Consider the following 23,659-nt stretch of genomic DNA (forward strand, 5'->3'; position numbering starts at 1 on the left):
AATTTTAGAGCTCACCTTTCCATTCACCACCTGCAAACTTTGGATTACACTTTCTGTGGATTGTATATACACCGTTGGACACTCACATTGGACTTATCAACACACTGGGATTCTTGGACTGTTTTTAGGGTATGGACAAATTAACTGTATTCTTTTAACAGCATTTACCTCGTTTTATCGTGTTGTTTTAAAGTCTTTTATGTGAACCTTGTAAATAAACCAAATCTATTTAAACCAATCTTCTTTTATGTCTCATTCTTTTAACCACTAGTCATCTCTCACAGTTAAATCTGACCCCATTTTAGTCTTGTAACTCGGCTGATAAGGCCGATTGTTACACTTGGATGGGAGACCGCCTGGGAATACCAGGTGCTGTAAGCTTCTGCCTTTTCTTCACTATTTATATAATATGCTGGCTTTTACGGAGGCTGATCTTTAAATGGCCCACTTTTTGGAGCAGTCCTCGCTTACGGCCATACCGCGCTGAGAGCGCCCGATCTCGTCTGATCTCGGAAGCTAAGCAGCGTCGGGCCTGCTTAGTACTTGGATGGGAGACCGCCTGGGAATACCAGGTGCTGTAAGCTTTTGCCTTTTCTTCACTATTTATATAATATGCTGGCTTTTAGAAAGACGTGTTTTACCGCTCTATTTATTACAATCATTTAAATGTATTATAGAGTTTTAAGTGTTTTACATGTTTTTTAGGCCATTTTATTACTCTTAACATTTTAAGTGAGTGTGTGTCTTTAAAAAATGGATGGTTGGCCTGCCATGTGACTAGACACATGACAGGAAGCAGGAAGTACAACTGTATAAGAGAGCAGCATGACAAACAAAGGACAGTCACCAAACTGTTGGATTGAGGAGTTGCTAATTTTAGAGCTCACCTTTCCATTCACCACCTGCAAACTTTGGATTACACTTTCTGTGGATTGTATATACACCGGTGGACACTCACATTGGACTTATCAACACACTGGGATTCTTGGACTGTTTTTAGGGTATGGACAAATGAACTGTATTCTTTTAACAGCGTTTACCTCGTTTTATCGTGTTGTTTTAAAGTCTTTTATGTGAACCTTGTAAATAAACCAAATCTATTTAAACCAATCTTCTTTTATGTCTCATTCTTTTAACCACTAGTCATCTCTCACAGTTAAATCTGACCCCATTTTAGTCTTGTAACTCGGCTGATAAGGCCGATTGTTACACTTGGATGGGAGACCGCCTGGGAATACCAGGTGCTGTAAGCTTTTGCCTTTTCTTCACTATTTATATAATATGCTGGCTTTTACGGAGGCTGATCTTTAAATAGCCCACTTTTTGGAGCAGCCCTCGCTTACGGCCATACCGCGCTGAGAGCGCCCGATCTCGTCTGATCTCGGAAGCTAAGCAGCGTCGGGCCTGCTTAGTACTTGGATGGGAGACCGCCCGGGAATACCAGGTGCTGTAAGCTTTTGCCTTTTCTTCACTATTTATATAATATGCTGGCTTTTACGGAGGCTGATCTTTAAATAGCCCACTTTTTGGAGCAGCCCTCGCTTACGGCCATACCGCGCTGAGAGCGCCCGATCTCGTCTGATCTCGGAAGCTAAGCAGCGTCGGGCCTACTTAGTACTTGGATGGGAGACCGCCTGGGAATACCAGGTGCTGTAAGCATTTGCCTTTTCTTCACTATTTATATAATATGCTGGCTTTTAGAAAGACGTGTTTTACCGCTCTATTTATTACAATCATTTAAATGTATTATAGAGTTTTAAGTGTTTTACATGTTTTTTAGGCCATTTTATTACTCTTAACATTCTAAGTGAGTGTGTGTCTTTAAAAAATGGATGGTTGGCCTGCCATGTGACTAGACACATGACAGGAAGCAGGAAGTACAACTGTATAAGAGAGCAGCATGACAAACAAAGGACAGTCACCAAACTGTTGGATTGAGGAGTTGCTAATTTTAGAGCTCACCTTTCCATTCACCACCTGCAAACTTTGGATTACACTTTCTGTGGATTGTATATACACCGGTGGACACTCACATTGGACTTATCAACACACTGGGATTCTTGGACTGTTTTTAGGGTATGGACAAATGAACTGTATTCTTTTAACAGCGTTTACCTCGTTTTATCGTGTTGTTTTAAAGTCTTTTATGTGAACCTTGTAAATAAACCAAATCTATTTAAACCAATCTTCTTTTATGTCTCATTCTTTTAACCACTAGTCATCTCTCACAGTTAAATCTGACCCCATTTTAGTCTTGTAACTCGGCTGATAAGGCCGATTGTTACACTTGGATGGGAGACCGCCTGGGAATACCAGGTGCTGTAAGCTTTTGCCTTTTCTTCACTATTTATATAATATGCTGGCTTTTACGGAGGCTGATCTTTAAATGGCCCACTTTTTGGAGCAGCCCTCGCTTACGGCCATACCGCGCTGAGAGCGCCCGATCTCGTCTGATCTCGGAAGCTAAGCAGCGTCGGGCCTGCTTAGTACTTGGATGGGAGACCGCCTGGGAATACCAGGTGCTGTAAGCTTCTGCCTTTTCTTCACTATTTATATAATATGCTGGCTTTTACGGAGGCTGATCTTTAAATGGCCCACTTTTTGGAGCAGCCCTCGCTTACGGCCATACCGCGCTGAGAGCGCCCGATCTCGTCTGATCTCGGAAGCTAAGCAGCGTCGGGCCTGCTTAGTACTTGGATGGGAGACCGCCTGGGAATACCAGGTGCTGTAAGCTTTTGCCTTTTCTTCACTATTTATATAATATGCTGGCTTTTAGAAAGACGTGTTTTACCGCTCTATTTATTACAATCATTTAAATGTATTATAGAGTTTTAAGTGTTTTACATGTTTTTTAGGCCATTTTATTACTCTTAACATTTTAAGTGAGTGTGTGTCTTTAAAAAATGTATGGTTGGCCTGCCATGTGACTAGACACATGACAGGAAGCAGGAAGTACAACTGTATAAGAGAGCAGCATGACAAACAAAGGACAGTCACCAAACTGTTGGATTGAGGAGTTGCTAATTTTAGAGCTCACCTTTCCATTCACCACCTGCAAACTTTGGATTACACTTTCTGTGGATTGTATATACACCGGTGGACACTCACATTGGACTTATCAACACACTGGGATTCTTGGACTGTTTTTAGGGTATGGACAAATGAACTGTATTCTTTTAACAGCGTTTACCTCGTTTTATCGTGTTGTTTTAAAGTCTTTTATGTGAACCTTGTAAATAAACCAAATCTATTTAAACCAATCTTCTTTTATGTCTCATTCTTTTAACCACTAGTCATCTCTCACAGTTAAATCTGACCCCATTTTAGTCTTGTAACTCGGCTGATAAGGCCGATTGTTACACTTGGATGGGAGACCGCCTGGGAATACCAGGTGCTGTAAGCTTTTGCCTTTTCTTCACTATTTATATAATATGCTGGCTTTTACGGAGGCTGATCTTTAAATAGCCCACTTTTTGGAGCAGCCCTCGCTTACGGCCATACCGCGCTGAGAGCGCCCGATCTCGTCTGATCTCGGAAGCTAAGCAGCGTCGGGCCTGCTTAGTACTTGGATGGGAGACCGCCCGGGAATACCAGGTGCTGTAAGCTTTTGCCTTTTCTTCACTATTTATATAATATGCTGGCTTTTACGGAGGCTAATCTTTAAATAGCCCACTTTTTGGAGCAGTCCTCGCTTACGGCCATACCGCGCTGAGAGCGCCCGATCTCGTCTGATCTCGGAAGCTAAGCAGCGTCGGGCCTGCTTAGTACTTGGATGGGAGACCGCCTGGGAATACCAGGTGCTGTAAGCTTTTGCCTTTTCTTCACTATTTATATAATATGCTGGCTTTTAGAAAGACGTGTTTTACCGCTCTATTTATTACAATCATTTAAATGTATTATAGAGTTTTAAGTGTTTTACATGTTTTTTAGGCCATTTTATTACTCTTAACATTTTAAGTGAGTGTGTGTCTTTAAAAAATGGATGGTTGGCCTGCCATGTGACTAGACACATGACAGGAAGCAGGAAGTACAACTGTATAAGAGAGCAGCATGACAAACAAAGGACAGTCACCAAACTGTTGGATTGAGGAGTTGCTAATTTTAGAGCTCACCTTTCCATTCACCACCTGCAAACTTTGGATTACACTTTCTGTGGATTGTATATACACCGGTGGACACTCACATTGGACTTATCAACACACTGGGATTCTTGGACTGTTTTTAGGGTATGGACAAATGAACTGTATTCTTTTAACAGCGTTTACCTCGTTTTATCGTGTTGTTTTAAAGTCTTTTATGTGAACCTTGTAAATAAACCAAATCTATTTAAACCAATCTTCTTTTATGTCTCATTCTTTTAACCACTAGTCATCTCTCACAGTTAAATCTGACCCCATTTTAGTCTTGTAACTCGGCTGATAAGGCCGATTGTTACACTTGGATGGGAGACCGCCTGGGAATACCAGGTGCTGTAAGCTTTTGCCTTTTCTTCACTATTTATATAATATGCTGGCTTTTACGGAGGCTGATCTTTAAATAGCCCACTTTTTGGAGCAGCCCTCGCTTACGGCCATACCGCGCTGAGAGCGCCCGATCTCGTCTGATCTCGGAAGCTAAGCAGCGTCGGGCCTGCTTAGTACTTGGATGGGAGACCGCCTGGGAATACCAGGTGCTGTAAGCTTTTGCCTTTTCTTCACTATTTATATAATATGCTGGCTTTTAGAAAGACGTGTTTTACCGCTCTATTTATTACAATCATTTAAATGTATTATAGAGTTTTAAGTGTTTTACATGTTTTTTAGGCCATTTTATTACTCTTAACATTTTAAGTGAGTGTGTGTCTTTAAAAAATGGATGGTTGGCCTGCCATGTGACTAGACACATGACAGGAAGCAGGAAGTACAACTGTATAAGAGAGCAGCATGACAAACAAAGGACAGTCACCAAACTGTTGGATTGAGGAGTTGCTAATTTTAGAGCTCACCTTTCCATTCACCACCTGCAAACTTTGGATTACACTTTCTGTGGATTGTATATACACCGGTGGACAATCACATTGGACTTATCAACACACTGGGATTCTTGGACTGTTTTTAGGGTATGGACAAATGAACTGTATTCTTTTAACAGCGTTTACCTCGTTTTATCGTGTTGTTTTAAAGTCTTTTATGTGAACCTTGTAAATAAACCAAATCTATTTAAACCAATCTTCTTTTATGTCTCATTCTTTTAACCACTAGTCATCTCTCACAGTTAAATCTGACCCCATTTTAGTCTTGTAACTCGGCTGATAAGGCCGATTGTTACACTTGGATGGGAGACCGCCTGGGAATACCAGGTGCTGTAAGCTTTTGCCTTTTCTTCACTATTTATATAATATGCTGGCTTTTACGGAGGCTGATCTTTAAATAGCCCACTTTTTAGGAGCAGCCCTCGCTTACGGCCATACCGCGCTGAGAGCGCCCGATCTCGTCTGATCTCGGAAGCTAAGCAGCGTCGGGCCTGCTTAGTACTTGGATGGGAGACCGCCTGGGAATACCAGGTGCTGTAAGCTTTTGCCTTTTCTTCACTATTTATATAATATGCTGGCTTTTACGGAGGCTGATCTTTAAATGGCCCACTTTTTGGAGCAGCCCTCGCTTACGGCCATACCGCGCTGAGAGCGCCCGATCTCGTCTGATCTCGGAAGCTAAGCAGCGTCGGGCCTGCTTAGTACTTGGATGGGAGACCGCCTGGGAATACCAGGTGCTGTAAGCTTTTGCCTTTTCTTCACTATTTATATAATATGCTGGCTTTTAGAAAGACGTGTTTTACCGCTCTATTTATTACAATCATTTAAATGTATTATAGAGTTTTAAGTGTTTTACATGTTTTTTAGGCCATTTTATTACTCTTAACATTTTAAGTGAGTGTGTGTCTTTAAAAAATGGATGGTTGGCCTGCCATGTGACTAGACACATGACAGGAAGCAGGAAGTACAACTGTATAAGAGAGCAGCATGACAAACAAAGGACAGTCACCAAACTGTTGGATTGAGGAGTTGCTAATTTTAGAGCTCACCTTTCCATTCACCACCTGCAAACTTTGGATTACACTTTCTGTGGATTGTATATACACCGTTGGACACTCACATTGGACTTATCAACACACTGGGATTCTTGGACTGTTTTTAGGGTATGGACAAATTAACTGTATTCTTTTAACAGCATTTACCTCGTTTTATCGTGTTGTTTTAAAGTCTTTTATGTGAACCTTGTAAATAAACCAAATCTATTTAAACCAATCTTCTTTTATGTCTCATTCTTTTAACCACTAGTCATCTCTCACAGTTAAATCTGACCCCATTTTAGTCTTGTAACTCGGCTGATAAGGCCGATTGTTACACTTGGATGGGAGACCGCCTGGGAATACCAGGTGCTGTAAGCTTTTGCCTTTTCTTCACTATTTATATAATATGCTGGCTTTTACGGAGGCTGATCTTTAAATAGCCCACTTTTTGGAGCAGCCCTCGCTTACGGCCATACCGCGCTGAGAGCGCCCGATCTCGTCTGATCTCGGAAGCTAAGCAGCGTCGGGCCTGCTTAGTACTTGGATGGGAGACCGCCTGGGAATACCAGGTGCTGTAAGCTTTTGCCTTTTCTTCACTATTTATATAATATGCTGGCTTTTAGAAAGACGTGTTTTACCGCTCTATTTATTACAATCATTTAAATGTATTATAGAGTTTTAAGTGTTTTACATGTTTTTTAGGCCATTTTATTACTCTTAACATTTTAAGTGAGTGTGTGTCTTTAAAAAATGGATGGTTGGCCTGCCATGTGACTAGACACATGACAGGAAGCAGGAAGTACAACTGTATAAGAGAGCAGCATGACAAACAAAGGACAGTCACCAAACTGTTGGATTGAGGAGTTGCTAATTTTAGAGCTCACCTTTCCATTCACCACCTGCAAACTTTGGATTACACTTTCTGTGGATTGTATATACACCGGTGGACACTCACATTGGACTTATCAACACACTGGGATTCTTGGACTGTTTTTAGGGTATGGACAAATGAACTGTATTCTTTTAACAGCGTTTACCTCGTTTTATCGTGTTGTTTTAAAGTCTTTTATGTGAACCTTGTAAATAAACCAAATCTATTTAAACCAATCTTCTTTTATGTCTCATTCTTTTAACCACTAGTCATCTCTCACAGTTAAATCTGACCCCATTTTAGTCTTGTAACTCGGCTGATAAGGCCGATTGTTACACTTGGATGGGAGACCGCCTGGGAATACCAGGTGCTGTAAGCTTTTGCCTTTTCTTCACTATTTATATAATATGCTGGCTTTTACGGAGGCTGATCTTTAAATAGCCCACTTTTTAGGAGCAGCCCTCGCTTACGGCCATACCGCGCTGAGAGCGCCCGATCTCGTCTGATCTCGGAAGCTAAGCAGCGTCGGGCCTGCTTAGTACTTGGATGGGAGACCGCCTGGGAATACCAGGTGCTGTAAGCTTTTGCCTTTTCTTCACTATTTATATAATATGCTGGCTTTTAGAAAGACGTGTTTTACCGCTCTATTTATTACAATCATTTAAATGTATTATAGAGTTTTAAGTGTTTTACATGTTTTTTAGGCCATTTTATTACTCTTAACATTTTAAGTGAGTGTGTGTCTTTAAAAAATGGATGGTTGGCCTGCCATGTGACTAGACACATGACAGGAAGCAGGAAGTACAACTGTATAAGAGAGCAGCATGACAAACAAAGGACAGTCACCAAACTGTTGGATTGAGGAGTTGCTAATTTTAGAGCTCACCTTTCCATTCACCACCTGCAAACTTTGGATTACACTTTCTGTGGATTGTATATACACCGTTGGACACTCACATTGGACTTATCAACACACTGGGATTCTTGGACTGTTTTTAGGGTATGGACAAATTAACTGTATTCTTTTAACAGCATTTACCTCGTTTTATCGTGTTGTTTTAAAGTCTTTTATGTGAACCTTGTAAATAAACCAAATCTATTTAAACCAATCTTCTTTTATGTCTCATTCTTTTAACCACTAGTCATCTCTCACAGTTAAATCTGACCCCATTTTAGTCTTGTAACTCGGCTGATAAGGCCGATTGTTACACTTGGATGGGAGACCGCCTGGGAATACCAGGTGCTGTAAGCTTCTGCCTTTTCTTCACTATTTATATAATATGCTGGCTTTTACGGAGGCTGATCTTTAAATGGCCCACTTTTTGGAGCAGTCCTCGCTTACGGCCATACCGCGCTGAGAGCGCCCGATCTCGTCTGATCTCGGAAGCTAAGCAGCGTCGGGCCTGCTTAGTACTTGGATGGGAGACCGCCTGGGAATACCAGGTGCTGTAAGCTTTTGCCTTTTCTTCACTATTTATATAATATGCTGGCTTTTAGAAAGACGTGTTTTACCGCTCTATTTATTACAATCATTTAAATGTATTATAGAGTTTTAAGTGTTTTACATGTTTTTTAGGCCATTTTATTACTCTTAACATTTTAAGTGAGTGTGTGTCTTTAAAAAATGGATGGTTGGCCTGCCATGTGACTAGACACATGACAGGAAGCAGGAAGTACAACTGTATAAGAGAGCAGCATGACAAACAAAGGACAGTCACCAAACTGTTGGATTGAGGAGTTGCTAATTTTAGAGCTCACCTTTCCATTCACCACCTGCAAACTTTGGATTACACTTTCTGTGGATTGTATATACACCGGTGGACACTCACATTGGACTTATCAACACACTGGGATTCTTGGACTGTTTTTAGGGTATGGACAAATGAACTGTATTCTTTTAACAGCGTTTACCTCGTTTTATCGTGTTGTTTTAAAGTCTTTTATGTGAACCTTGTAAATAAACCAAATCTATTTAAACCAATCTTCTTTTATGTCTCATTCTTTTAACCACTAGTCATCTCTCACAGTTAAATCTGACCCCATTTTAGTCTTGTAACTCGGCTGATAAGGCCGATTGTTACACTTGGATGGGAGACCGCCTGGGAATACCAGGTGCTGTAAGCTTTTGCCTTTTCTTCACTATTTATATAATATGCTGGCTTTTACGGAGGCTGATCTTTAAATAGCCCACTTTTTGGAGCAGCCCTCGCTTACGGCCATACCGCGCTGAGAGCGCCCGATCTCGTCTGATCTCGGAAGCTAAGCAGCGTCGGGCCTGCTTAGTACTTGGATGGGAGACCGCCCGGGAATACCAGGTGCTGTAAGCTTTTGCCTTTTCTTCACTATTTATATAATATGCTGGCTTTTACGGAGGCTGATCTTTAAATAGCCCACTTTTTGGAGCAGCCCTCGCTTACGGCCATACCGCGCTGAGAGCGCCCGATCTCGTCTGATCTCGGAAGCTAAGCAGCGTCGGGCCTACTTAGTACTTGGATGGGAGACCGCCTGGGAATACCAGGTGCTGTAAGCATTTGCCTTTTCTTCACTATTTATATAATATGCTGGCTTTTAGAAAGACGTGTTTTACCGCTCTATTTATTACAATCATTTAAATGTATTATAGAGTTTTAAGTGTTTTACATGTTTTTTAGGCCATTTTATTACTCTTAACATTCTAAGTGAGTGTGTGTCTTTAAAAAATGGATGGTTGGCCTGCCATGTGACTAGACACATGACAGGAAGCAGGAAGTACAACTGTATAAGAGAGCAGCATGACAAACAAAGGACAGTCACCAAACTGTTGGATTGAGGAGTTGCTAATTTTAGAGCTCACCTTTCCATTCACCACCTGCAAACTTTGGATTACACTTTCTGTGGATTGTATATACACCGGTGGACACTCACATTGGACTTATCAACACACTGGGATTCTTGGACTGTTTTTAGGGTATGGACAAATGAACTGTATTCTTTTAACAGCGTTTACCTCGTTTTATCGTGTTGTTTTAAAGTATTTTATGTGAACCTTGTAAATAAACCAAATCTATTTAAACCAATCTTCTTTTATGTCTCATTCTTTTAACCACTAGTCATCTCTCACAGTTAAATCTGACCCCATTTTAGTCTTGTAACTCGGCTGATAAGGCCGATTGTTACACTTGGATGGGAGACCGCCTGGGAATACCAGGTGCTGTAAGCTTTTGCCTTTTCTTCACTATTTATATAATATGCTGGCTTTTACGGAGGCTGATCTTTAAATGGCCCACTTTTTGGAGCAGCCCTCGCTTACGGCCATACCGCGCTGAGAGCGCCCGATCTCGTCTGATCTCGGAAGCTAAGCAGCGTCGGGCCTGCTTAGTACTTGGATGGGAGACCGCCTGGGAATACCAGGTGCTGTAAGCTTCTGCCTTTTCTTCACTATTTATATAATATGCTGGCTTTTACGGAGGCTGATCTTTAAATGGCCCACTTTTTGGAGCAGCCCTCGCTTACGGCCATACCGCGCTGAGAGCGCCCGATCTCGTCTGATCTCGGAAGCTAAGCAGCGTCGGGCCTGCTTAGTACTTGGATGGGAGACCGCCTGGGAATACCAGGTGCTGTAAGCTTTTGCCTTTTCTTCACTATTTATATAATATGCTGGCTTTTAGAAAGACGTGTTTTACCGCTCTATTTATTACAATCATTTAAATGTATTATAGAGTTTTAAGTGTTTTACATGTTTTTTAGGCCATTTTATTACTCTTAACATTTTAAGTGAGTGTGTGTCTTTAAAAAATGTATGGTTGGCCTGCCATGTGACTAGACACATGACAGGAAGCAGGAAGTACAACTGTATAAGAGAGCAGCATGACAAACAAAGGACAGTCACCAAACTGTTGGATTGAGGAGTTGCTAATTTTAGAGCTCACCTTTCCATTCACCACCTGCAAACTTTGGATTACACTTTCTGTGGATTGTATATACACCGGTGGACACTCACATTGGACTTATCAACACACTGGGATTCTTGGACTGTTTTTAGGGTATGGACAAATGAACTGTATTCTTTTAACAGCGTTTACCTCGTTTTATCGTGTTGTTTTAAAGTCTTTTATGTGAACCTTGTAAATAAACCAAATCTATTTAAACCAATCTTCTTTTATGTCTCATTCTTTTAACCACTAGTCATCTCTCACAGTTAAATCTGACCCCATTTTAGTCTTGTAACTCGGCTGATAAGGCCGATTGTTACACTTGGATGGGAGACCGCCTGGGAATACCAGGTGCTGTAAGCTTTTGCCTTTTCTTCACTATTTATATAATATGCTGGCTTTTACGGAGGCTGATCTTTAAATAGCCCACTTTTTGGAGCAGCCCTCGCTTACGGCCATACCGCGCTGAGAGCGCCCGATCTCGTCTGATCTCGGAAGCTAAGCAGCGTCGGGCCTGCTTAGTACTTGGATGGGAGACCGCCCGGGAATACCAGGTGCTGTAAGCTTTTGCCTTTTCTTCACTATTTATATAATATGCTGGCTTTTACGGAGGCTAATCTTTAAATAGCCCACTTTTTGGAGCAGCCCTCGCTTACGGCCATACCGCGCTGAGAGCGCCCGATCTCGTCTGATCTCGGAAGCTAAGCAGCGTCGGGCCTGCTTAGTACTTGGATGGGAGACCGCCTGGGAATACCAGGTGCTGTAAGCTTTTGCCTTTTCTTCACTATTTATATAATATGCTGGCTTTTAGAAAGACGTGTTTTACCGCTCTATTTATTACAATCATTTAAATGTATTATAGAGTATTAAGTGTTTTACATGTTTTTTAGGCCATTTTATTACTCTTAACATTTTAAGTGAGTGTGTGTCTTTAAAAAATGGATGGTTGGCCTGCCATGTGACTAGACACATGACAGGAAGCAGGAAGTACAACTGTATAAGAGAGCAGCATGACAAACAAAGGACAGTCACCAAACTGTTGGATTGAGGAGTTGCTAATTTTAGAGCTCACCTTTCAATTCACCACCTGCAAACTTTGGATTATACTTTCTGTGGATTGTATATACACCGGTGGACACTCACATTGGACTTATCAACACACTGGGATTCTTGGACTGTTTTTAGGGTATGGACAAATTAACTGTATCCTTTTAACAGCGTTTACCTCGTTTTATCGTGTTGTTTTAAAGTCTTTTATGTGAACCTTGTAAATAAACCAAATCTATTTAAACCAATCTTCTTTTATGTCTCATTCTTTTAACCACTAGTCATCTCTCACAGTTAAATCTGACCCCATTTTAGTCTTGTAACTCGGCTGATAAGGCCGATTGTTACACTTGGATGGGAGACCGCCTGTGAATACCAGGTGCTGTAAGCTTTTGCCTTTTCTTCACTATTTATATAATATGCTGGCTTTTACGGAGGCTGATCTTTAAATAGCCCACTTTTTGGAGCAGCCCTCGCTTACGGCCATACCGCGCTGAGAGCGCCCGATCTCGTCTGATCTCGGAAGCTAAGCAGCGTCGGGCCTGCTTAGTACTTGGATGGGAGACCGCCTGGGAATACCAGGTGCTGTAAGCTTCTGCCTTTTCTTCACTATTTATATAATATGCTGGCTTTTACGGAGGCTGATCTTTAAATGGCCCACTTTTTGGAGCAGCCCTCGCTTACGGCCATACCGCGCTGAGAGCGCCCGATCTCTTCTGATCTCGGAAGCTAAGCAGCGTCGGGCCTGCTTAGTACTTGGATGGGAGACCGCCTGGGAATACCAGGTGCTGTAAGCTTTTGCCTTTTCTTCACTATTTATATAATATGCTGGCTTTTAGAAAGACGTGTTTTACCGCTCTATTTATTACAATCATTTAAATGTATTATAGAGTTTTAAGTGTTTTACATGTTTTTTAGGCCATTTTATTACTCTTAACATTTTAAGTGAGTGTGTGTCTTTAAAAAATGGATGGTTGGCCTGCCATGTGACTAGACACATGACAGGAAGCAGGAAGTACAACTGTATAAGAGAGCAGCATGACAAACAAAGGACAGTCACCAAACTGTTGGATTGAGGAGTTGCTAATTTTAGAGCTCACCTTTCCATTCACCACCTGCAAACTTTGGATTACACTTTCTGTGGATTGTATATACACCGGTGGACACTCACATTGGACTTATCAACACACTGGGATTCTTGGACTGTTTTTAGGGTATGGACAAATGAACTGTATTCTTTTAACAGCGTTTACCTCGTTTTATCGTGTTGTTTTAAAGTCTTTTATGTGAACCTTGTAAATAAACCAAATCTATTTAAACCAATCTTCTTTTATGTCTCATTCTTTTAACCACTAGTCATCTCTCACAGTTAAATCTGACCCCATTTTAGTCTTGTAACTCGGCTGATAAGGCCGATTGTTACACTTGGATGGGAGACCGCCTGGGAATACCAGGTGCTGTAAGCTTTTGCCTTTTCTTCACTATTTATATAATATGCTGGCTTTTACGGAGGCTGATCTTTAAATAGCCCACTTTTTGGAGCAGCCCTCGCTTACGGCCATACCGCGCTGAGAGCGCCCGATCTCGTCTGATCTCGGAAGCTAAGCAGCGTCGGGCCTGCTTAGTACTTGGATGGGAGACCGCCTGGGAATACCAGGTGCTGTAAGCTTTTGCCTTTTCTTCACTATTTATATAATATGCTGGCTTTTAGAAAGACGTGTTTTACCGCTCTATTTATTACAATCATTTAAATGTATTATAGAGTTTTAAGTGTTTTACATGTTTTTTAGGCCATTTTATTACTCTTAACATTTTAAGTGAGTGTGTGTCTTTAAAAAATGGATGGTTGGCCTGCCATGTGACTAGACACATGACAGGAAGCAGGAAGTACAACTGTATAAGAGAGCAGCATGACAAACAAAGGACAGTCACCAAACTGTTGGATTGAGGAGTTGCTAATTTTAGAGCTCACCTTTCCATTCACCACCTGCAAACTTTGGATTACACTTTCTGTGGATTGTATATACACCGGTGGACAATCACATTGGACTTATCAACACACTGGGATTCTTGGACTGTTTTTAGGGTATGGACAAATGAACTGTATTCTTTTAACAGCGTTTACCTCGTTTTATCGTGTTGTTTTAAAGTCTTTTATGTGAACCTTGTAAATAAACCAAATCTATTTAAACCAATCTTCTTTTATGTCTCATTCTTTTAACCACTAGTCATCTCTCACAGTTAAATCTGACCCCATTTTAGTCTTGTAACTCGGCTGATAAGGCCGATTGTTACACTTGGATAGGAGACCGCCTGGGAATACCAGGTGCTGTAAGCTTTTGCCTTTTCTTCACTATTTATATAATATGCTGGCTTTTACGGAGGCTGATCTTTAAATAGCCCACTTTTTGGAGCAGCCGGTAAGCTCCAAATGTTGTTTCCATTTACCACTGAGATCACTGAGACCTGACTAACTATGTGTCAATATGTGCCCCTCTTTATCTCTTTCTTTCATTTATTGTCTCTCCTTTAGGAAACCGTGAGCTCCTGATCGTTCTTAAAGTTTCTATAGTGTTTTTATGCATTTGTTGATGTTTTTATTTTTTGAATAATAAATTTAATAAACGTTTCTCGTACAGTATTTACATGGTGTCATTCTTACTTGGGGGTGGGGGTGAAAGTGAGTGGCATGTGTGTGTGTGATATTTGTGGAAAGAACATTTAAAAAAAAAAAAAACTGGAGGAAATCATGAATAATACATTTTTGTAGTTTTTAAGGAACCAATTAATTACATGAACAGTTACACCTATCCAAGTAGGCTATACTTCAGCAAACAAGGTAATATTGCTTAAATTTCGTTATTAAATAAATAGGTCTGTATTTCATATACATTTCCATTTGGAATCCAGACTCGGGCCAGTGCCTGCTAACTGTACAATGTATGCCGGCATGATTGCGGCCCGATGCCGGCAGTTTCGGTTCAGTTTCGGCAGCCGGACACGGGCCAGTACCGGCTATCTGTATAATCTCTGCTGGCGCGATTGCGGCCCGATGCCGGCAGTGTCGGCTCAGTTTCGGCACCCGGACTCGGGCCAGTGTATTCGGGCCGATTCTGGCGCGTCATTCATTACCGGAATTCACAAGAGTCCGGCAGCCGGATCCGGGCCGAGTCATTTCTTCCGGCTTGCCGGATTTGGGCCGGTACTGGGCCAGATATTTTTGGCTACCTGGGTACTGAACTAGGAGCTGATTGAGACACACAGATATTTAGTTTGCATTGATTTTTCTATTAATTATTCTCAACTTAAACAGGAAAAAGTGTTCAAAAACACAGAAAAACTCCTGGAGAATCAACAGATTTCCATGTGACACTACAGTATTATAAAGATGGTGTTTATTAAAGAGGAGAGTGAAGACATGAAGATTGAAGAAACATTCAGAGTCAAACATGAAGATACTGAGAGACAAACAAAGATGGCATTAATTAAAGAGGAGAGTGAAGACATGGACAATGAAGAAGCGTTTAGAGTCAAACATGAAGATACTGAGGAACAAACAGGTTGGTTTTTATTCTCAAAGCTGAAATTAATTGTATTCATGAATAATGTCACAGGAGTGTAGAAATGTTGAGACGTTCGACAGAAGTGTTGATCCCATGACAAACACTAACACAAGATCTTGCTTTCACACTGTGCATTTGTTATTATGACATCATGAATTAAGGTTACAACAATAATATGGAATTAACCTAAACAATATGTGTGTGTGAATGTATAATATATATATATATACCCAGGTGAAAAAAATATATACTTAAATGCAATGAAAATACACTTGAATACCCGCAAACACATTTTTAGTACATTGTTATTTTTTGTGTTAAAAAAGTGTGATGTTTATGCACTATAAATACACTAATTAAAAGTATGTTTATACTTCAGTAGGACTTAAGTACACTTGAAAAAAGTATACTAAATACCAGTAATACTTAAATAAATTTTTAGTGTACTAAAATAAAGATTACTACAGAAAAAACATGCAAAAGAGTTTTATTAGTGTGCTTTTCAAAAGTGTGCTTTAAATGCTTTAAACATTAGTTGATTATTAGTAGACTGTTTACATACTAATCCCAAGTTTAAAATAAGTTAATATATAAAAAATCTATTAGTAATGTATTGTAGTAGAAGTACATTTTCTCAAAAGTTGTACTAAAGTACACTTAATAAAAATGCATTATTAGCACTAACACTTAAACTGATTTTGAGTGTGGTAATTCTCCCAGGTTAAAAAAAAAAGTGCACTAAAATACACTTTATTTAAGTAAACTTAGTACACTTTTCAGTAATGTACTAAAAGTGCGTACTAAAAATAGTATTAAGTATATGTTAAGATAAACTTAATACCATCTAAGTGTACTCAACTGTGCTATTTTGAGACACCATGAAATTGAACTAAAATGTGCTTTTAACATACTATATCTGTATTTAAAAATATATATTTAGTTACAACTAGAAATACACTTGAACCCTACTTTTGAACATTTATAAATATATTTATGACTAATTTAAAGTATAGCAATAATATATTAAAAGAATATACAAAGTGTGAAAAAAGTGTGCTAAAATACAATTTAAGTACACTTAGTGCACTTCCCGAATGTACTTAAAGTGCTCTATTTTCGGCCACTAATTTTGTACTCAATATACTAAAAGTTATTCTTAAGTATATGTTAAGATAAACTTAAGATCATCTAAGTGTACTCAACTGTGCTATTTTGAGACACCATGAAGATGAACTGAAATGTGCTTTTAACATACTATCTCAGCATTTCCAAAAAATGTATTTTGTTACCACTTCTAATAGGATTGAAACATATTTCATAAACCTTTAAATATACTAATTATACATAAAAAATAAACTTACTGATTATTTAAAATACATGAATAATATATAACAAATGTATACAAAGCGTATTTATAATGTATTGCCCACATATTTTTATTACAAAAAAAATACACTTGTTGATTATTTAAAATACATGAAAAATATATAATAAATGTATACAAAGCGTATTTATAATGTATTGCCCACATAGGACTGTTTGTCTTGGTTTTTCCCAGTGTTTCCCCCATTGGACTGTCTGTTTGGTTTCTCCCATGCCCTTTTTTGGTCTTCCTGCTCATTAGTGTGATCCCCTCCACCTGTTGTTGTAATTATCTCCCCTTTATAAGTTTGTTTGATTTCCTTGTTTCTTTGTCCGGCTACAAGCGTTACACCTATGTTCCTTCGTTGTGTGCGCGTCTTCTCCCGCCATTCCTGTCTATTGTTACTCTGCCTGAGGATTTATTGAAGACTTTTTATTGAAGACGTTATTTTTTGCTTTCCTACACTTTTCGTGACAACTTATTTATAATGTATTGCCCATACATTTTTATTCATTATAATACACTTATTAATTAATTAAAATATATCAATTATATATAATAAATTTATACAAAGCGTAATTATAATGTCTTGCCCACATATTTTTATTAATAAAAAATACATTATAAATACGCTATGTATACATTTATTATATATTATTCATGTATTTTAAATAATCATCAAGTGTATTTTTTATTAATGAATATATGTGGCCAATACATTATAAATACGCTTTGTATACATTTTTTATATATTATTCATGTATTTTAAATAATTAATAAGTGTATTTTTTATTAATAAAAACATGTGGGCAATACATTATAAATACGCCTTGTATACATTTGTTATATATTATTATTGTATTTTAAATAATCAGTAGGTTTATTTTTTATGTATAATTAGTATATTTAAAGGTTTCTGAAATATGTTTCAATTGTATTATAAGTGGTAACAAAATACATTTTTGGAAATGCTGAGATAGTATGTTAAAAGCACATTTTAGTTCATCTTCATGGTGTCTCAAAATAGCACAGTTGAGTACACTTAGATGATCTTAAGTTTATCTTAAGGAGTACTTAAGAATAACTTTTAGTATATTAAGTACAAAATCAGTGCCCGAAAATAGAGCACTTTAAGTACATTAGGGAAGTGCACTAAGTGTACTTAAATTGTATTTTAGCACACTTTTTTCACAATTTGTATATTATTTTAATATATTATTGTTATACTTTAAATTAGTCATAAATATATTTATAAATGTTTAAAATTAGGGTTTAAGTGTATTTCTAGTTGTAACTAAATATATATTTTTAAATACAGATATAGTATGTTAAAAGCACATTTTAGTTCAATTTCATGGTGTTTCAAAATAGCACAGTTGAGTACACTTAGATGGTATTAAGTTTATCTTAACATATACTTAATACTATCTTTTAGTACAATAAGTACAAAATTAGTGTGCGAAAATAGAGCACTTTTAGTACATTACTGAAAAGTGTACTAAGTATACTTAAATAAAGTGTGTTTTAGTGCACTTTTTTTTTTACCTGGGTATATTCTGTAACATTAATCCCAATATTTGCTTCTAAGATTAAAACCATTTATTTCTAGCACTTTGGCTAATTATGCAAAAGTAAGAAAATTTTGCTGCCGTAATATGGACACAGCAGGCGCAGTTGGTCACGTTGTGCTGTGTGATATTACTGCGTCTGCTTCGGCCATGTTACGGCAGCAAACTTCCTTTGGAATGGGAATGTAGTTCCTAATCTTATCGGCCTAGAAAATCGAAGCTTTACATTTTTCGCCGGTATTAGAACACAATATAACTACAGAAGAGTCGAGTTTTAAATAGGATAAATATCGAAACTCATTGGTCATTTTTGAACGCGATACTACTGGTCTAACAGGATTCAATGATCTATGCAAAGATATGCTAAAAGTGATATCGCCAGAACAGGAAAACGGCTGAATGGATTTCAAAATGGTAAAACTCAACTTATTAACTCGGGGGGAGTTGGAGAATGAGCCTATTTCCCAAAAAAAGTGGAGTGTTCCTTTAACACAAATTAATAATCATTGTATTCTATTTTTTCATGTTTTTGTTTTTTATATACTGCGCGTAAGGTTCATGGGCATTGCCAAAATGTTCTTTTCCATTTTTAGTGTATCTCTGTGGCAGAATTACTGCGCTACATACTTACCTGGCATATATACTACATAGTTTTGTTTCAGTTTCATGTGGTCGTAGATAATTCTTGAGACGAGGAGGAAAAAGATTGGATAGGGAAAGCTCTGACTTTGGGTTGATGTAGCCAAACTTTTTATTTGGACACAAGGATGATTGATTCAGTTGTCCAAATGACAAGCACTAGAGCCCTGCATTTGAGCCCGAGTTTTTTTTGCCCCTAGGGCCGGGCTTCGGGCCAATTTTCACGTCATAACTTGCACGCATATCGGGCTTCGGGCCTGCTTTAGAAAAAAACTTAAAAAAAAAAAGTTTAATGAGATTTAATGCGTGCGTCCCCGGAAGCGCCAGTGATGCCTAACTGGCGCATAGCAGAGTATGAGTGGAACGCGGAGTGGAGCGGTGTGATTTTGAATGGAGGAAGGAGCGGATTTTTTTAAAAGTCGGAGCGTCATGGTTTTCACTCTCTTCAAGAGCGCTCCACCACCGCTCCATCATGAGTACAATTCATGCCAATGGTCCATAATATAACTGCACATTAAGCAGGAAATCATATGTTAAACATGTTTAGCTAGAGATGGATCACTCAAATCAGAAATAATGTGATCTGTAGGTAAAATAACTGACGAAAACGTATTATTTTCATTACAAACTTTGCACTGGATAAAGCAGCAATACTCTTTTAATGCTGACAATTATTAGCTGTGGTCGGAACAAATATTGCACACTATGTTTGAAACTCTCCTGTTATTTTATTTTATTATATTTTATGAACAGGACTGTTACATTTCAAACATACTTATTTATTTATTTTGACGCGGAGCAGTGTTTCTGATATCAGTGAGCGAGGAGTGGAGCTGGAGCGGAGCGATAATTAAATGCAAGGAGCGCAGGGGGAAATTGTTGCCGCTCCACTCCGCTTACATACTTTGCGCAGTACAGAGATTTTCAGCCACGTGGTAAAGTAGTGTTTTTGAAGTTTTCTATATTATTATTTATTCTTTATACATTTGTTCATTATTCGTTTACTTTACCACTGCGACTTTGTATGTTCCGGTTTTGCGCAGCAGAGCTGCCTGCCCAGTTTGAAATGCCTTTGTTCTGAGATGGTGATAATAAACTTTAAATCTAACATTGTGATATATTGATGTTTGTTTTATATCTGTGGATTGCATTGTAGACTAGTCAAGTGTTGATTTGATATATAGGTTAAATTGAGTAAACTCACTGTGGACCACATACCTCTTGGATATCGATGTCACTTAAAAAACTAAAACTTACATTTAAAAAACAAACAAACAAACAAACAAAAAACTCCAAACATTTCTCTAAATTGTTCTGATAAAAAAAACGAAACGAAAAAACAAACTTTCTATTAAATACGAATCTGGTCTATTTTAATGGCTGTAACAGTATAAGCTGTTTGGCGGAAAAAAAGACGGGCTTCGGGTCGGACTCGGGCCAAAAATTTTGATAAGCTGTCGGACACGGGCCGGGCTACAGCCTGTGCGTTTCGGGCCAGGGCCGGGCTAGGGCTTAGATTTAAGGCCCGTGCAGGGCTCTAACAAGCACATAACAAGTCTTAATGTTGAGCTCTGGGGGCTGTTTCAAAAAAGACGCTCAGAAAACCTGGAATTAAATCCAACACTGACCTGAAATAATCTAACACATCAATCAGGGTTAAAGTTGAACCATAAATTACCTTTTAGGTTAGGTTATTAGTGACTCACTAATTTGATCCAGGTTCAGTAAGTCAAGATAATTTGATGTGCATGCTTATTCTTCAGCAGTCCTTAATGTCAGTGCTCCGGCTGCATGTTCCTGTTGTGTGTGTGCACTTTGATGGATTAAATGCAGAGCACAATTCACCATACTTGGCAGTTGGTACGTCACTTCGCTTTCACTTTTTCACTTTCAATTGGTGCAAAAATATTGCCTGTTTTCTTTTAAAGGAAGTTTATTTTAGTTAATTTTTATATTATGTTGCCAGAGGTGTAATTATAATATTACTAATGTTTTTGACCAAAAACATTTAAAATTGAGAGATTTAAATTTTTTTAATAAGATTTTTGAGAGTTTTTGGTTGAGTGGGGAGTTTGCTGCCTTTCTTCTTGGTCTCTCTCAAAATTTGTTGAATTTTATTCCCTGGGAGACATAACAATGGTATATAATAATTGAGATCATTCTTTATAGATTTCCTAGATTTAATTGTATAACAGCCAACTTACACTCTGTGGGACACTGGCTGGCCAAGATCATGTTTGGACACTCTGGTATAGGATCTAGCATACATGCATTACATATCTACATGTTTTGATGTTAATTGCTTTGTGTCATTAAACTGGGGTTAACTTTTATATTTTTGTATTTCCACCTTAGACCGAACAGCGCTGAAAGAGGAGAGGGAAGCCGTGGCCTAATGGTTAGAGATTCGGACTTGTAACCCAAAGGTTGCAGGTTCGAGTCTCAGGTCCGGCAGGGATTGTAGGTGGGGGAGTGAATGTACAGCACCCTCTCCACCCTCAATACCACGACTGAGGTGAGTCCCTTGAGCAAGGCACCGATCCCCCAACTGCTCCCCGGGCGCCGCAGCAATGGCTGCCCACTGCTCCGGGTGTGTGTTCACGGTGTGTGTGTGTTCACTACTGTGTGTGTGCACTTGGATGGGTTAAATGCAGAGCACAAATTCCTTGTATGGGTCACCATACTTGGCCTCACTCACCCCCTTTCCCTTTTAAAATTTGGGGGCAGCCGTGGCCTAATGGTTAGAGATTCGGACTTGTAACCCAAAGGTTGCAGGTTCGAGTCTCAGGTCCGGCAGGGATTGTAGGTGGGGGGAGTGAATGTACAGCACTCTCTCCACCCTCAATACCACGACTGAGGTGAGTCCCTTGAGCAAGGCACCGATCCCCCAACTGCTCCCCGGGCGCCGCAGCAATGGCTGCCCACTGCTCCGGGTGTGTGTTCACGGTGTGTGTGTGTTCACTACTGTGTGTGTGCACTTGGATGGGTTAAATGCAGAGCACAAATTCCTTGTATGGGTCACCATACTTGGCCTCACTCACCCCCTTTCCCCCTTTAAGGAAGTACTAAATGAACCGGGAGAGAAAGATCAGTTTGAGAACCTTGATGATTTCGTATCTGGAAAAAAATATTTTTGTTCCTTAGAGTCTGAAAAGCCTTCTAAACAAAAAAGAGCTCAAAAGACAGAAACTATGAGTATTTTCACTTGCTGTCAGTGTGGAAAGAGTTTCAAACAACAAGGACACCTTAAAAGGCACATGATAATTCACACTGAAGATAAGCCTTACACATGCAGACAGTGTGGAAAAAGTTTCACTCGTAAAGGATGCCTTAAAAGGCACATGAGATTTCACACTGGAGAGAAGCCTTACTCATGCAAACAGTGTGGAAAAAGTTTCAAAGAACAAGGACACCTTAAAAGGCACATGAGAATTCACACTGGAGAGAAGCCTTACTCATGCAAACAGTGTGGAAAGACTTTCCAACAAGGACACCTTAAAAAAAAGCCTCCTCAAATATTAACTAAATAGAACTGAACTATATATTACAATTATTTAATTGAATAAAAGTTACGTGTTTGGTCACATTTGACTGCCAAAAAGTATGGGAATATATTAATTATGTCTCTTTATCACTGCCCAGAATAAAATGCGATTGTAAAGCGTATTCAGAGAAGTTATCAATACACCATCAATGCACATTATGTGTTAATAATTACTCGAAATTGCTGCAAATATAGTAAAACTGCTGTCTATCCTACTTAAACCCATTCAAACACATTGACAGCGCGGAGTTGTTTGGAACTATTGGGCGCTCCACGAACCACGTGACCGCGCGGCGCCGAGATCAAAGCGTGTCGTAACCACTGATCTATAATAGAGAACATTATATAGATCAGTGGTCGTAACTCTCTTTCTCTATGGCTCTGGGTATATCTAAAAAAAAAAACAAGATGCTGCAGCCAATGAGCAGCCTCAACCTCGCTCCACGGACAGTTTTTTATGTTTTATCAGACAATAACTATTTAAGATTTTGCTTCAGTATAATTTTCGGGACAATTAGAGCGGGATTCGGGACAGCAGCTTAGATTTCGGGACTGTCCCGAATTTTTCGGGACGTCTGGTCACCCTATTCATGGGTCTATGACAAACGGTGTAGGACGAGTTACACGCCGAAGTACCTTTGGGCCTGCGTGAACATTCTGCCAATGAAAGTCTATGGGATATTTTTGCCCACTTTTTCGTGCGCTGTTTGAACATCGTATCTCCAATTGCTCCGAAAACTCATAGCACACCTCTCCTCAATAAGCCGCAACATTTGACACCTCATTCATGGGTCTACGGCAAACGGTGCCGGACAAATCATGCACCGAAGTTCCTATGGGCCTGTGTGTGTGTGTGTGTGTGTGTGTGTGTGTGTGTGAGAAAGTGACAGTTGAGATTCAAATTCACAGACATTCTGCCATAGTAAATCAATGGCATTTTTTAGCCTGCTTTTTTCTCCGCTGTACGATAATTGTACACCCGATCACTTAGAAAGGCAAACTTTAACTATGACTTTTCTGAGCCAAACTTTAAGCTAAACTGCTTATATTTTCAGTGATTTTCATTTAGCTGTCAATAAATAAATGAATGAATGAAAGAATGAAA

The 23,659-nt window shown here is 39.2% G+C and overlaps 22 non-coding genes across 22 annotated transcripts; all 22 read left to right on the plus strand.

Annotated features, from left to right (window-relative positions):
- Positions 1 to 465: 465 nt before the first annotated feature.
- On the plus strand, positions 466 to 584 carry LOC141327821 (5S ribosomal RNA). Its single transcript, XR_012355094.1, has one exon. It is a non-coding gene; the product is annotated as a 5S ribosomal RNA (ribosomal RNA).
- A 753-nt stretch (positions 585 to 1,337) lies between these two features.
- LOC141326653 (5S ribosomal RNA) lies at positions 1,338 to 1,456 on the plus strand. Its single transcript, XR_012354009.1, has one exon. It is a non-coding gene; the product is annotated as a 5S ribosomal RNA (ribosomal RNA).
- Positions 1,457 to 1,540: 84 nt separating this feature from the next.
- On the plus strand, positions 1,541 to 1,659 carry LOC141326811 (5S ribosomal RNA). The gene has a single exon (XR_012354158.1). It is a non-coding gene; the product is annotated as a 5S ribosomal RNA (ribosomal RNA).
- A 753-nt stretch (positions 1,660 to 2,412) lies between these two features.
- On the plus strand, positions 2,413 to 2,531 carry LOC141327822 (5S ribosomal RNA). Its single transcript, XR_012355095.1, has one exon. It is a non-coding gene; the product is annotated as a 5S ribosomal RNA (ribosomal RNA).
- Positions 2,532 to 2,615: 84 nt separating this feature from the next.
- Positions 2,616 to 2,734, plus strand: LOC141327823 (5S ribosomal RNA). Its single transcript, XR_012355096.1, has one exon. It is a non-coding gene; the product is annotated as a 5S ribosomal RNA (ribosomal RNA).
- Positions 2,735 to 3,487: 753 nt separating this feature from the next.
- LOC141326654 (5S ribosomal RNA) lies at positions 3,488 to 3,606 on the plus strand. The gene has a single exon (XR_012354010.1). It is a non-coding gene; the product is annotated as a 5S ribosomal RNA (ribosomal RNA).
- Positions 3,607 to 3,690: 84 nt separating this feature from the next.
- Positions 3,691 to 3,809, plus strand: LOC141327825 (5S ribosomal RNA). Its single transcript, XR_012355098.1, has one exon. It is a non-coding gene; the product is annotated as a 5S ribosomal RNA (ribosomal RNA).
- Positions 3,810 to 4,562: 753 nt separating this feature from the next.
- Positions 4,563 to 4,681, plus strand: LOC141327826 (5S ribosomal RNA). Its single transcript, XR_012355099.1, has one exon. It is a non-coding gene; the product is annotated as a 5S ribosomal RNA (ribosomal RNA).
- A 754-nt stretch (positions 4,682 to 5,435) lies between these two features.
- On the plus strand, positions 5,436 to 5,554 carry LOC141327827 (5S ribosomal RNA). Its single transcript, XR_012355100.1, has one exon. It is a non-coding gene; the product is annotated as a 5S ribosomal RNA (ribosomal RNA).
- An 84-nt stretch (positions 5,555 to 5,638) lies between these two features.
- Positions 5,639 to 5,757, plus strand: LOC141327828 (5S ribosomal RNA). The gene has a single exon (XR_012355101.1). It is a non-coding gene; the product is annotated as a 5S ribosomal RNA (ribosomal RNA).
- Positions 5,758 to 6,510: 753 nt separating this feature from the next.
- Positions 6,511 to 6,629, plus strand: LOC141327829 (5S ribosomal RNA). The gene has a single exon (XR_012355102.1). It is a non-coding gene; the product is annotated as a 5S ribosomal RNA (ribosomal RNA).
- A 754-nt stretch (positions 6,630 to 7,383) lies between these two features.
- On the plus strand, positions 7,384 to 7,502 carry LOC141327831 (5S ribosomal RNA). The gene has a single exon (XR_012355104.1). It is a non-coding gene; the product is annotated as a 5S ribosomal RNA (ribosomal RNA).
- A 753-nt stretch (positions 7,503 to 8,255) lies between these two features.
- On the plus strand, positions 8,256 to 8,374 carry LOC141327832 (5S ribosomal RNA). Its single transcript, XR_012355105.1, has one exon. It is a non-coding gene; the product is annotated as a 5S ribosomal RNA (ribosomal RNA).
- Positions 8,375 to 9,127: 753 nt separating this feature from the next.
- LOC141326656 (5S ribosomal RNA) lies at positions 9,128 to 9,246 on the plus strand. Its single transcript, XR_012354011.1, has one exon. It is a non-coding gene; the product is annotated as a 5S ribosomal RNA (ribosomal RNA).
- Positions 9,247 to 9,330: 84 nt separating this feature from the next.
- On the plus strand, positions 9,331 to 9,449 carry LOC141326812 (5S ribosomal RNA). The gene has a single exon (XR_012354159.1). It is a non-coding gene; the product is annotated as a 5S ribosomal RNA (ribosomal RNA).
- Positions 9,450 to 10,202: 753 nt separating this feature from the next.
- On the plus strand, positions 10,203 to 10,321 carry LOC141327833 (5S ribosomal RNA). The gene has a single exon (XR_012355106.1). It is a non-coding gene; the product is annotated as a 5S ribosomal RNA (ribosomal RNA).
- An 84-nt stretch (positions 10,322 to 10,405) lies between these two features.
- LOC141327834 (5S ribosomal RNA) lies at positions 10,406 to 10,524 on the plus strand. Its single transcript, XR_012355107.1, has one exon. It is a non-coding gene; the product is annotated as a 5S ribosomal RNA (ribosomal RNA).
- A 753-nt stretch (positions 10,525 to 11,277) lies between these two features.
- LOC141326657 (5S ribosomal RNA) lies at positions 11,278 to 11,396 on the plus strand. Its single transcript, XR_012354012.1, has one exon. It is a non-coding gene; the product is annotated as a 5S ribosomal RNA (ribosomal RNA).
- Positions 11,397 to 11,480: 84 nt separating this feature from the next.
- LOC141327835 (5S ribosomal RNA) lies at positions 11,481 to 11,599 on the plus strand. Its single transcript, XR_012355108.1, has one exon. It is a non-coding gene; the product is annotated as a 5S ribosomal RNA (ribosomal RNA).
- Positions 11,600 to 12,352: 753 nt separating this feature from the next.
- LOC141327837 (5S ribosomal RNA) lies at positions 12,353 to 12,471 on the plus strand. Its single transcript, XR_012355110.1, has one exon. It is a non-coding gene; the product is annotated as a 5S ribosomal RNA (ribosomal RNA).
- An 84-nt stretch (positions 12,472 to 12,555) lies between these two features.
- LOC141326669 (5S ribosomal RNA) lies at positions 12,556 to 12,674 on the plus strand. The gene has a single exon (XR_012354024.1). It is a non-coding gene; the product is annotated as a 5S ribosomal RNA (ribosomal RNA).
- Positions 12,675 to 13,427: 753 nt separating this feature from the next.
- On the plus strand, positions 13,428 to 13,546 carry LOC141327838 (5S ribosomal RNA). The gene has a single exon (XR_012355111.1). It is a non-coding gene; the product is annotated as a 5S ribosomal RNA (ribosomal RNA).
- The last annotated feature ends 10,113 nt before the right edge of the window (positions 13,547 to 23,659 follow it).

This window comes from Garra rufa, chromosome 2 (genome assembly GCF_049309525.1).
Source record: "Garra rufa chromosome 2, GarRuf1.0, whole genome shotgun sequence".
NCBI classification, from domain to species: Eukaryota; Metazoa; Chordata; class Actinopteri; order Cypriniformes; family Cyprinidae; genus Garra; species Garra rufa.